Source organism: Pelodiscus sinensis, chromosome 6 (assembly GCF_049634645.1).
Source record: "Pelodiscus sinensis isolate JC-2024 chromosome 6, ASM4963464v1, whole genome shotgun sequence".
NCBI classification, from domain to species: domain Eukaryota; kingdom Metazoa; phylum Chordata; order Testudines; family Trionychidae; genus Pelodiscus; species Pelodiscus sinensis.
The window spans coordinates 50,194,339-50,205,026 of record NC_134716.1 but is presented as its reverse complement, the minus strand read 5'-3'; positions in this window follow the sequence as shown (position 1 = coordinate 50,205,026).

Sequence of the window (10,688 nt, the reverse complement as noted above, 5' to 3'; positions counted from 1 at the left end):
CCCCCTCCCGGTAGGAAGTGTGTTGAGGTGGATCAGGAACAAGATGACATGGGGACAGACTGCATAGTGCTACACTCTAACATTTGGACAATAGGAACAGTCACTAAAGGAAACACTTTAGATGGTATAAACTGCTCCAGGTGCAATCTTCAATCCCATCTACACTATTGCCGCAACAACCCTGAGGACCTGGTTAAAACAGGTTTCTCTTCTGAATCAATGACAGCATCTTTCCATCTGATAGTGTAGATGGGGCGATAACCAAGGCCCTTGAATAATGACAAACATTTGGCATTATGCATGCAGTATAATTGTAGCCATGTTGGACCCAGGATATTAGGGTATGTCTACACTACAGAGTTTTGTCAGAAAAACGGCTATTTTCTGACAAAACCTGAGTTATGTCTACACTGCAATTGTGTTATTCTGAAAGTAAATCGAAAGAACAGAAGGGTTTTTCCGGAGTTGGTAATCCTCTTTCTACGAGGAAGAAGCCTTTTTCTGAAAGAGCTCTTTCGGAAAAAGGTGTGTGTGGACAGGAAAGAGGGAGTTCTTTTGAAAGAAGAGAAAAGAGGAAAAAGCACGGGTGCCCTGGTGGCAACTCCATCCATAGTAATCACAGCTTAAATATGAGATAACGTCCATTCAATGTGGACACTATCTTTCAAAAAAGCACATCGCTTTTTCGATGCACTTTTGTGTGTGGACGTTCTCTTTTGGAAGAAGTTTTTTCAGAAGATCTCTTCCGAAAAAAGGTTCTTCTGAAAGAACCCTGCAGTCAAGACATAGCCTTAGTGAAAAGGAGGAAGAATTAATAACTCTTATTGGATATTACGTCACCCACCTTGTCTCCCTAAAGCATAGACAATCTTTTAAAACCTTGAGGCAGTAGCACACATCAGGAATGGACATAGTGTCTACTCTACAAAACTTATTCTTGTAGGTCTGTTGGGACAACCATCTACTAGCTGAGTCCCCTGGAAGACTGAAGCTTTAGGATAGGCAGTCTCTATGTCTGAAAGAGAATATCCAGTCAGCTTATGAGAAAGTGTTTCCAGGCACTTTAAGAGGTTAATGGATTACAGTATGAAATAATTATTCACTTTACAAACAATGATGCTTTCATCTGTTTTTTTCCAGCCCAAGTACATATGCTTAAAGTGCACTGCATACAATGTTGAGCTGTATTTTTGTAAATTATTGAGGTTGGTGGGCGGAAAGCCTAAAAAGCAAAAAGTACTCTAATTTCCAGGAAAATGGCCAATAATGAGAGTTTCTTAACGGTGCTGCTCTCTGTGGGTTTAACAGTGAGGATAAAATTGTTTTCTCCATAATTCCACTACTGACTGTTCCAATCTGGTTTTTGCTAGTGTCATCTAGTGGAGAGTCTCAAAAGGTGAGAAAAGGTTCCCCCTATTTTTTGTCACTTATGCCTATTTCAATCTAGATTACATTGCTGCCATCCAGTGGTAGTATTAAGGATTCACGCTAGGATTTTGTTTAGTGAAGATGAAACTTAAACAAAGCATTCCTGGGTTCATTTTGCAGAAGCTTTTCTCAGATTTTTGTGCAGTGTGGGGGTTTTGGTGGTTTTTTGGGTGATTCAGGTACTTATCGTATGAATTTTTAAAAGTTTCGAAAAAAGATACCTGCTCAGGAGAATTTTCAAGTTTCTTTAAATAGGAATACAAGTCCTGAATCTTTGAAATAATGGTCCCGTGGGTTGGTTCAGTGTAGGATCCTAGTTCATTATTTGCTAAATGTGAATTTTATTCTAATTTTGGAGGAAAAGCTATTTGAACCATTGTTTGAAAAATAGAATATGCTCAGAAATAAATAGCAGGTCTTTTGGCTTCTTTTAGCATGGAAAGGTCCTGATAAATTTGCAATACATTTTGGCACATAATAATCAAAATTAGAGGGGGCACAACAATATAGAGCGTACCACATACTTTCCTAAATTATTTGATGAAATGTTAAATTATGGGATCCACCTTCTTCTTCTCTTCCCACCCTCTGGTGGCAGCTTGGGTTACTCTGCCTGACTGGACTCTATCAGATCATTCTGTAGATGATACCTCCCTCCTCACCCCAGATATATGAGATTATTATTAATAATAATAATGATAATAGTAAAAATTAGTGTGCTTTATTTTCAGTTAATTGCAGGCATTAACTGTGTTTAATTGACAACCCTAATTAAAATGTCAAAAAAAGCTATGTAACAATATGCAACACTGAACCTTAAGTCTTAGTGAGTTGCAGTCTAATAAAAAGTTTCAATCATACATTAACAAAGAGGTTGACCACTAACCATCCTCCATCCCCCATTCATGGCTGGGTGAACCTCTCACCCTCAGTTTCATGATTAGTCAGCATTCCTGTGGCAATTGTGCCAATTGCTAAAATATAAAAATGTTATTAGGAAAGCATTTCATATGTGTTAAGATAGCTTTAAATGTGATTTAGCAGTTGGAAACAAAAATGAGCCAACACCATGTGAACATAAGCAAGTGCTCCTTGGACAACTGAAGAGCCAGGAACCAGAATTTGAGAATTGCTGTACCAGACAATCTTGCACTTACTGTTGTTCTCTGTATCCCAGGCACAGTCCTTGGGCCAAAGCTTGCCTAATCCATTACTTTTATATGTCTGGATCTCAACTACGAGATTTGGCTGAGAAAGGGTAACATATCTTCACAGTGGTACTTGACTAGCTTTATGGGTCTGTAGTGGGTTTAAACAACACCATAATAATCTGAATATCTCCTCCGTCAGTGGGATTGGATGCAAACAAAATCTGAAGAAAGCATTTATCCTAATATGTATGTGCCTTTCTTTTAAATGTACTCATGTTGCAGTTTGTATTGAAGTATTAATTATGGCAGAAGGTAGTTATAAGACTCTATGGCTCAGCCAACATAAGCTTTACATGACTTCTATTCAAAACTATGGCCATTAAAAACATAATTTGTTATTATTAACAGTAATAGCTATAAATTGGTCCAAATTCAGTGTGCCAAGAAGGTTTGTAAATGTCAATGATCCTGGCCTAAGTTTCATGCTTCACTGGTATCACCGAGGCTTCATTAAGTGACAGAAAACCATTGAACACCATGTAGTGGTTAGAAGTCTCCCCACAGATTTATGAACATATGTGTTAAAATGCACAAGTTACTTCATTTACCTGAACTGGACATGATCTGGCCTTTTCATGGAAGATAAATGTGTCCCTTTGTTAAACAGTTATGTAAAATAAATATACATGGTACTCAAACATGGTTGCAGGATTAATTCCATTACTTTAAGATTAAAAAGACACTTTTTTTGATGATCTCAAAATTTAAAAAACCCAGCCCAAATAGATTCCAAAAAGATGTTTGCACATCTGAACAAGAGACAGATGTGACTGCAAGAACCATGCAAGTCTTTGCATTCAGATGAATTGTTGTGCCTACCTGGGAGGGTTCTCAGGGCTGCCAACACTATGTGGCACCTTGCTTCCCTTCAGTGTGAGAGAAACTGGAGCGTGCTTGACTGGATTAAACAAAATACAGGACTATGTAGCACTTTAAAGACTAACAAGATGGTTTAATAGATGATGAGCTTTCGTGGAGGAAGTGGGTCTGGCCCACGAAAGCTCATCATCTAATAAACCATCTTGTTAGTCTTTAAAGTGCTACATAGTCCTGTATTTTGTTTCAGCTACACCAGACTAACACGGCGACATTTCTATCACGATTCTTAACTGGATGTCATTGACACCAGCAGCTCCTGAGCTACCCAAGCACTCTCCTCCAAGCTATGCTAGCCCTTAATTTGTCTTGTAGGTGAATAATAGGTGTACCCAAGTCCTCATACTCTGTAAGGTTCCCCTTTTGCATCCAGCCCTGTATCCAAAACCCTCACAGAAATACCAGGACTGCTGGTTTGAGAGTTTACACTATAAATACCACCATGTCCTGGTATTTCTCTGAGGATTTAATTTCAAGTCATGATCAGTCCCTTGCTTAATATCACAATAATTACATATACCTTTAGTGAATAAAAGGATGCATTTATTGCTACAGATTCAGAAGATAGTGGGGATAAAGGAAACAAAAGGTTTACATATAACACAGAATTGTAACATGCTTTCTAGAGATTAAACTTGTATTAGGTTAACTTCCTGCTTAAAGAAGTTTATTCCACAAGTCTTTTGCAACATCTCCAATCCAAGCTGGCTGTAATCATAAACACACTATCCATGTACTGCTTCGGTGCAGGATGACAGGGTGTCTTCTTTGTTCCCCAGATATAGGCTAGCAAATCTTTGAAGTGTATCTCAAAATAAGGTTTTTTCCCTTGTTGTGTCGGTAACACTGTTAGTTCTTTTCTGAACTTCTCCTTATCTTTCATCTGCATGCTTCTGAAGCAGGTGATGGGAGACCTATTATATGTGAGACAATGCTTAATTTACATTTCAACATAGAGATAGATGAATATACATCTTTTGTCTGACTGGAAATGTACAGGCAGTCCCCGAGTTACGCGGATCCGACTTATGTCGGATCCGCAGTTACGAACGGGATTTGCTGCCCGTCTCCCTGGTCTGCTGGAGACCAGCAGACCAGGGAGACGGGAAGCAAAGCCTCTGAGGACGCCGGCAGCGGGACAGCCGCGGCGCGTCTGGGCTGTCCGCTGCCTGCGTGCTCCGCGGCTTTGCTCCACGTCTCCCCAGACCAGGGAGACTGGGAGCAAAGCCAGGGAGCACGCGGGCAGCGGACAGCCCAGACGCGCCGCGGCTGTCCCACTGCCGGCGTGTTCCACGGCTTTGCTCTCTGTCTCCCTGGTCTGCTGGTCTCCAGCAGACCAGGGAGACACGAAGCAAAGCCGTGGAGGACACGGGCGGCGGGACCGCGGTGCGTCTTGGTCCCCCATCCGCGTCTCCCTGGTCTGCTAGGGGGGGGGGGGCGCAGCTAGTACACCCCCCCCCCCCCAGCAGTCCAGGCTTTTCTCCGGACGCCTGTGGTAGAGCAGCTGAGGTGCTGCCGGATGGTCCCGCAGCACCGCTCTGGGCGCTACTGGACCAACCCGGCAGCACCCCAGCTGCTCTGCCCCAGGCATCCCCAAGTTAGCCGCTGCTGAAACTGACCAGCGCTGACTACAGGAAGCCCGAGGCAGAGTTGCTCTGCCCCGGGCTTCCTGGAATCAGCCGCTGATCATTTTCAGCAGCAGCTGACTTGGGGACGCCTGGGTTTCTTAAGTTGAATCTGTATGTAAGTCGGAACTGGTGTCCAGATTCAGCCTGTTGAAACTGATCAGAGGCTGAGTCCAGGAAGCCCGGGGCAGAGCAACTCTGCCTCGGGCTTCCTGTAGTCAGCCGCTGGTCAGTTTCAGCAGTGGCTGAATCTGGACACCAGTTCCGACTTACATACAGATTCAACTTAAGAACAAACCAACAGTCCCTATCTTGTACGTAACCAGGGGACTGCCTGTATTTCTCCACCTCTGAAGTGATACCGAGTCTAAGAATTTATTTTCAATGTACATACCTAATGGCTTAAATAGTATCTGTAAATACAAATTCACAATTATAATTGTATTAATCACTAGTGTAATTCTGACCATGGTAGAACTAAAACATCACTAGATACTGCTACTTTTGTGTTTTGCTAACCATCCAGGGTCAATTAGCAAGTTCCTTCAAAAAAAAAAAACGAATTAGCACCAGATTACTGATTTTTTTAGGTATATAAACCACCAAAGTGGGGCAGAGAAATTTGAGTGTGGGATTATCAGCTAGTTTTAGTTTAGTAGCCTTTGATTAAAGCAAGTCTCACCTTATTGTCCTCATGGGACTACATGAGTAAGTAAGAACTATTCCTATCAGTAAAGTTTTGGAGAGGGTGCTCAGGTTTTTTTGGGTTGTTGTTGTTTTGTTTCATAACTTAAATAATAACCTTATATTTGTGGACAAGTACTGGCAATTGTATCTGGTGGAGCTACATAGGGCTAGCGTAGAGATTTTTCTAGGATGGGGTTGTAGAACCTCGACAAACAGAGCTGAGAGGCAAATATGAATGGTGTTTACTGTAGTATCGCTGCTGCTATGTAGGAAAACTTTGAACTGGCACTGAATTAGATGTTAACTCTTATCTATGTTCTGGAAGCAAACTAAATATCTGTATCTTTCATACAGGCCAGATGGTTCACTAATTAGTACCTTCCTTTCAAGGAACCCTAATTACGCCTACAAAACTGTAGCTGTATGGATAAAAGGTTCACAATTGTTTAAGTAACAAAAGGCTAAATTCACAAAGGGATTTGTGCCAAAAGCTACTTTAGGTACATAATACCAGTTGTTAGAGGTGCTACTGGCATTCATAAAATGTTTGTTCAACTGTTGCCCAATCTTGGAGACCCCAAAGGACTTGCATACAGGGTGAATTAGTCTATGGCAAGTTAGGGTGTGACTCCATAGAGCACTAGCTTCCTGGGTTTTGTAGTGCACTTTGAGGTAGAAGGGTTATGGATTCTGTGTTCTGTGATCATCTAATTGAACCTCCTGTATAGTGTAACCCACATACCTAGGCTATGTCTACACTCGTGGCTTCTTGCGTGAGTGATATGCAAATGAGGCTAAGCGTGGAATATCACCGAGCCTCATTTGCATACCTAATGAGCCACCATTTTTTTCAGAAGAGGCTCTTGTGCAAGAAGGAGCGTCTACACTGCCCCTTCTTGCGCAAGAAAAACCCTCTTGCGCAATGCCGTTATACCTATTACTTTTCAGGAAGAATGGCATTGCACAAGAGGGCTTTTCTTGTGTAAGAAGGGGCAGTGTAGCCTTCTTGCGCAAGAGCCTCTTCTGAAAAAAATGGTGGCTCATTAGGTATGAAAATGAGGCTCGGCAATATTCCATGCTTAGCCTCATTTGCATATTACTTGCGCAAGAAGCCGCGAGTGTAGATGTAGCCCTAGTGTGGTTACTGAGCAATGCAAGTGGTAGGTAGACCACAGCAACAGTTAAGAGCAAGAGACCTCTACAGGATGGGTTGGGCGGCAGCTGGCTTTTAGCTCAGAAGGTAGAGGCTCCTATACTCAGCTCCAGATGTCCCAGGTTCAAATCCATCTGGCGGTGGTTACAAGTGGGGACTAGCCCACGATCTCAACTGGGTCTCTGAAGGTCAGGATGTGCAGGATGTAACCTACACACTTAGTGTGGTTACCATGAAGTGGCACTTAGACCACAGCAACAGGCACCATCAAGAGACCTCTACAGCATAGACTGGGAGCCAGCTGGCTTTTAGCTCAGAGGGGTAGAGTCTCCTATACTCAGCTCCAGAGGTCCCAGGTTCAAATCTGCCCTGCCCAGTGGCGGTTACAATGGCAATAGTCCCCTTCTAGCCTTGGAAGCTAGGGATTCAAACAACAATGGTCCTGAGGCATTTCTGAAGGTGCTCAGGCCTTCACGATGTGGATCACTTTGAAGAACCATCTGTGGTCTTCGCAGATAAAGCAAGAACAACTGTAAAGTTGTTAGGGATAGTTCCTAGATACAAACATCTATTGACCTAAAGGTGAAGTTCAAATCTTTTATTCCAAATATACTTGCAATTTGGGATGGACAGTTGATACAGATCCTCTTAGGACTCTGTGTCTTTGACTATGGAACTTCAGACCTTGCTGCAGGTGTTTGCATCTGTATTAGGACAGAAAGCAACCGTAAGACTCTAGTCAACTATCCAATGATTCTTCTGGCCCAAGGCAAGGGTAGGGTACCTTTTTTGGGGTGAGGGCCACTGATCCACAGAAAAATCAACCCAGTGCTGCACACAAGTGAAAAGTGGAGAAAAACCCCTCACTGAGGCCTCTGACTGAGAAGACACTCCCCACATTTCCCTTGCACACCAGATCCTAGGGGGGCCCAGCCTAGTAGATTCTGTATGCTTCAGCCTGTATGCAGAGGGGCTGGAGTGCCAGCACAGGCTTTCCAATGCTGAGGGGGTGGGAGGCTGAGCTTCAGGGGCAGCATCCAGGCAAGCTGAGGGCTGCATCTAGCCCCTGGGACCAGTGTAAGGCAACTCAGAGGAGTGCAAGTGGCACATTGGTAGAAAAGCTTTGCAACAACATCTGCTCCTGTTTGGGCTGGCGCTGTGTCATCTCCTTGCCCGTACACAATGTACAAGGCATGACCAAAGAGATGCTGTACTCCAGCACTTTTTGGCTGCTGGAATAGCCCCTTAAGGCTTGTTTTTGGTGGTGAAATCTCAAGTTTAAATCCAGCTGTGATGAGTTCCTTTTTAGATGACTGTACTGATCATAACTTGTCCCTGTCTATAGAGGAGGTAGTTGTGGGCTGCACTGCATTACCCAATACTCTTCCTAACAATTATTTTAAATTAAGGTGTCCTTTTTTTTCCTAGTGAAAACAAGCCCCTAGAGGTCTTTGTAGTTCAGAATAGCTCTGAGACAACTCTGACACTGCAACCAAATGAAGAACAAACTTTTGCTCCCTCCTTAAGCACTTAACCAAGTGCAGCTCATCTAGACTCAAAGAATAAGCCCTCAGGCCTCTGTTCTATCAACTACAGAATTAAAGTGATGCTCACCAATATTGAGGGAATGTCCCACCATTTGCTCCCATTGACTTGAATGGCAAAATTGCTCAGCATAGGTTTTGATTTACCACTGAGGCTGGGTAGAAGACAAGAAGTATGCTACATCCCTCACCCCAATGAGGATGAGTGTTAGCTAGTGGGAGTGTGTTCAGCCTGGCTATTCTATCCTCAAGGGAACACACAGATCCCAAGTCAGTATCTGTTCTTGTCCTTTTCATGTAGCTTGGATATACAGGTAGCTCAAAATAAAAAACACAGCACATTCCTCAGTTTAAGCTCCTTTCCTGTGCTTTGCTGTCCATCACAGATTCCTTCCTGGAGCAACTTCTGTCTAGTTCTCTCCTCACAGAAAGCCCCCTTATATCTCCTTTACAGTCTACGTAAACTCAACAAGATGCATTTGTCACAATGTCAGCAGCACTTTGATAGCTGTATATAGGGTCCTACCACCTGCTAATAAGGTAGCTCCTTGTGAGACCCTGCTGTATGCCATGTAATCTATAATAGCCAATAAGAACAATACTGCTTTTTAAGATTTTTATCACAAAAACATACACGTGGGATTAGCTCTGTGGAACTTAATTTCCTTACTTTAGAAGAATGAGAGGCTGAGCTAGCCCTGCAGAGATTTACCCTGGATCCGCAAGTGTATTTCAAATGAAATTTCTTCCTTGAAGTCATGATCTGCTAAGCAGTTTTATCTTCAAAGATGTAAATGGCCGTGCATGAATATAAACTTGGTTTTCAACATGGCTCTAGCTGACTTGGTTTAAATGACATTGCAGGAGTCTGCAGAGCTGCTACAAGAAGTCTTTTGAGAAGTAGACTTGCTGTAATATAATTTTTGCCATGAAATATTCTACTAGAAGTCTACAGTAACTTGAGTCAAGATATAAGATTCACTTCTCAGCTTTGCTCTGAGACATAAGAGTAAAGTGCGAGGTTTGGGGGTTTGGGGTTTTTTTTGTGCTTTATGTTTTCAAATTGCTAAGTCTCTCTTGCCTCTTTACTGCAGTACCTAGTTCCAGCAGGCTGAGTCTCAAGGCAATGAATGATCTTTAGTATAATAATGTGCCAGTTTTTATACCCTTTAAGCTGTACATTTTTTTTCAGAATGATGCACATAGTTTTACTTGTTTGTTTTTCTGTTTGTCGCGCTAAAATACTAAATCCTCACTCCCTGCACTGACAGTTACATTAACTGAAAATACAGTATTACCAAATCCTCTTCAAATCTTACATTAAAAAAATACTATGTGCAAATAATACAGTGCAGTCATTTATAGGCACTTAATTCAATTGAATTCTGGTGCTATGATTTTTATATAGACTCTTTGTTAAGAAGCAACAAAACTAGTGCTCACTTCAAAAAAGTCAAAACTATTAGCCATTTAAAAGTCCATGTGAAAAGTAATCCATGTTAGCAAAGTTGTGCTAAGACCCCAAGACTGAGTCAATGGCTCAGTCATACTTCCTGTGCTTGAATTGTCTGGGTGGTTGTATGTTGCTTTGAAATTCCAGCAATACCTAGTTCCAAGCAGGTAAGTAAATATGGCAATTTTGTAGGCAAAAGTAGATGAGTCTTACTTTAGTTGCTATAAAGCTAGACCTTTTGTCATCTTCACGGGCATTACTTTAAAAATCACATATATATCTCCTTGAGGAATTTTCAGGGAATATGGGGAGGAAAAAGCACAACAGCAGTGTTTGGAAGGCCACTTCCTGTGTGCTACTTACAGTGAGGTCCCTGGGCGCCACACAACCGGGCTGATCTTGAGGACAGCTTGAGATCTCCCATCTCAGAGACACTGTGGTTCCTGCAAGTTGTGCAAGGATTGAAATGGTCCCTGCGGTTCTGTGCAAAGACCAGATGTCCCTCTCTCTCCCCCTTAGTTGTGCTATCTGCTCTAGTGGCACATGATGGTCTAGCTTCATATCTCTTGAATTCAAAGGCTAGTGTGCCCACACACTTTAACACCTTTCTATAATTCATCATAATCAGGATTAAAGTATGAGAGCCTATGCATGTATGTGAGTAAAGTTGCTAGTGTGCATGGCATCTAAGGACAACTTATGTAGTTGGAA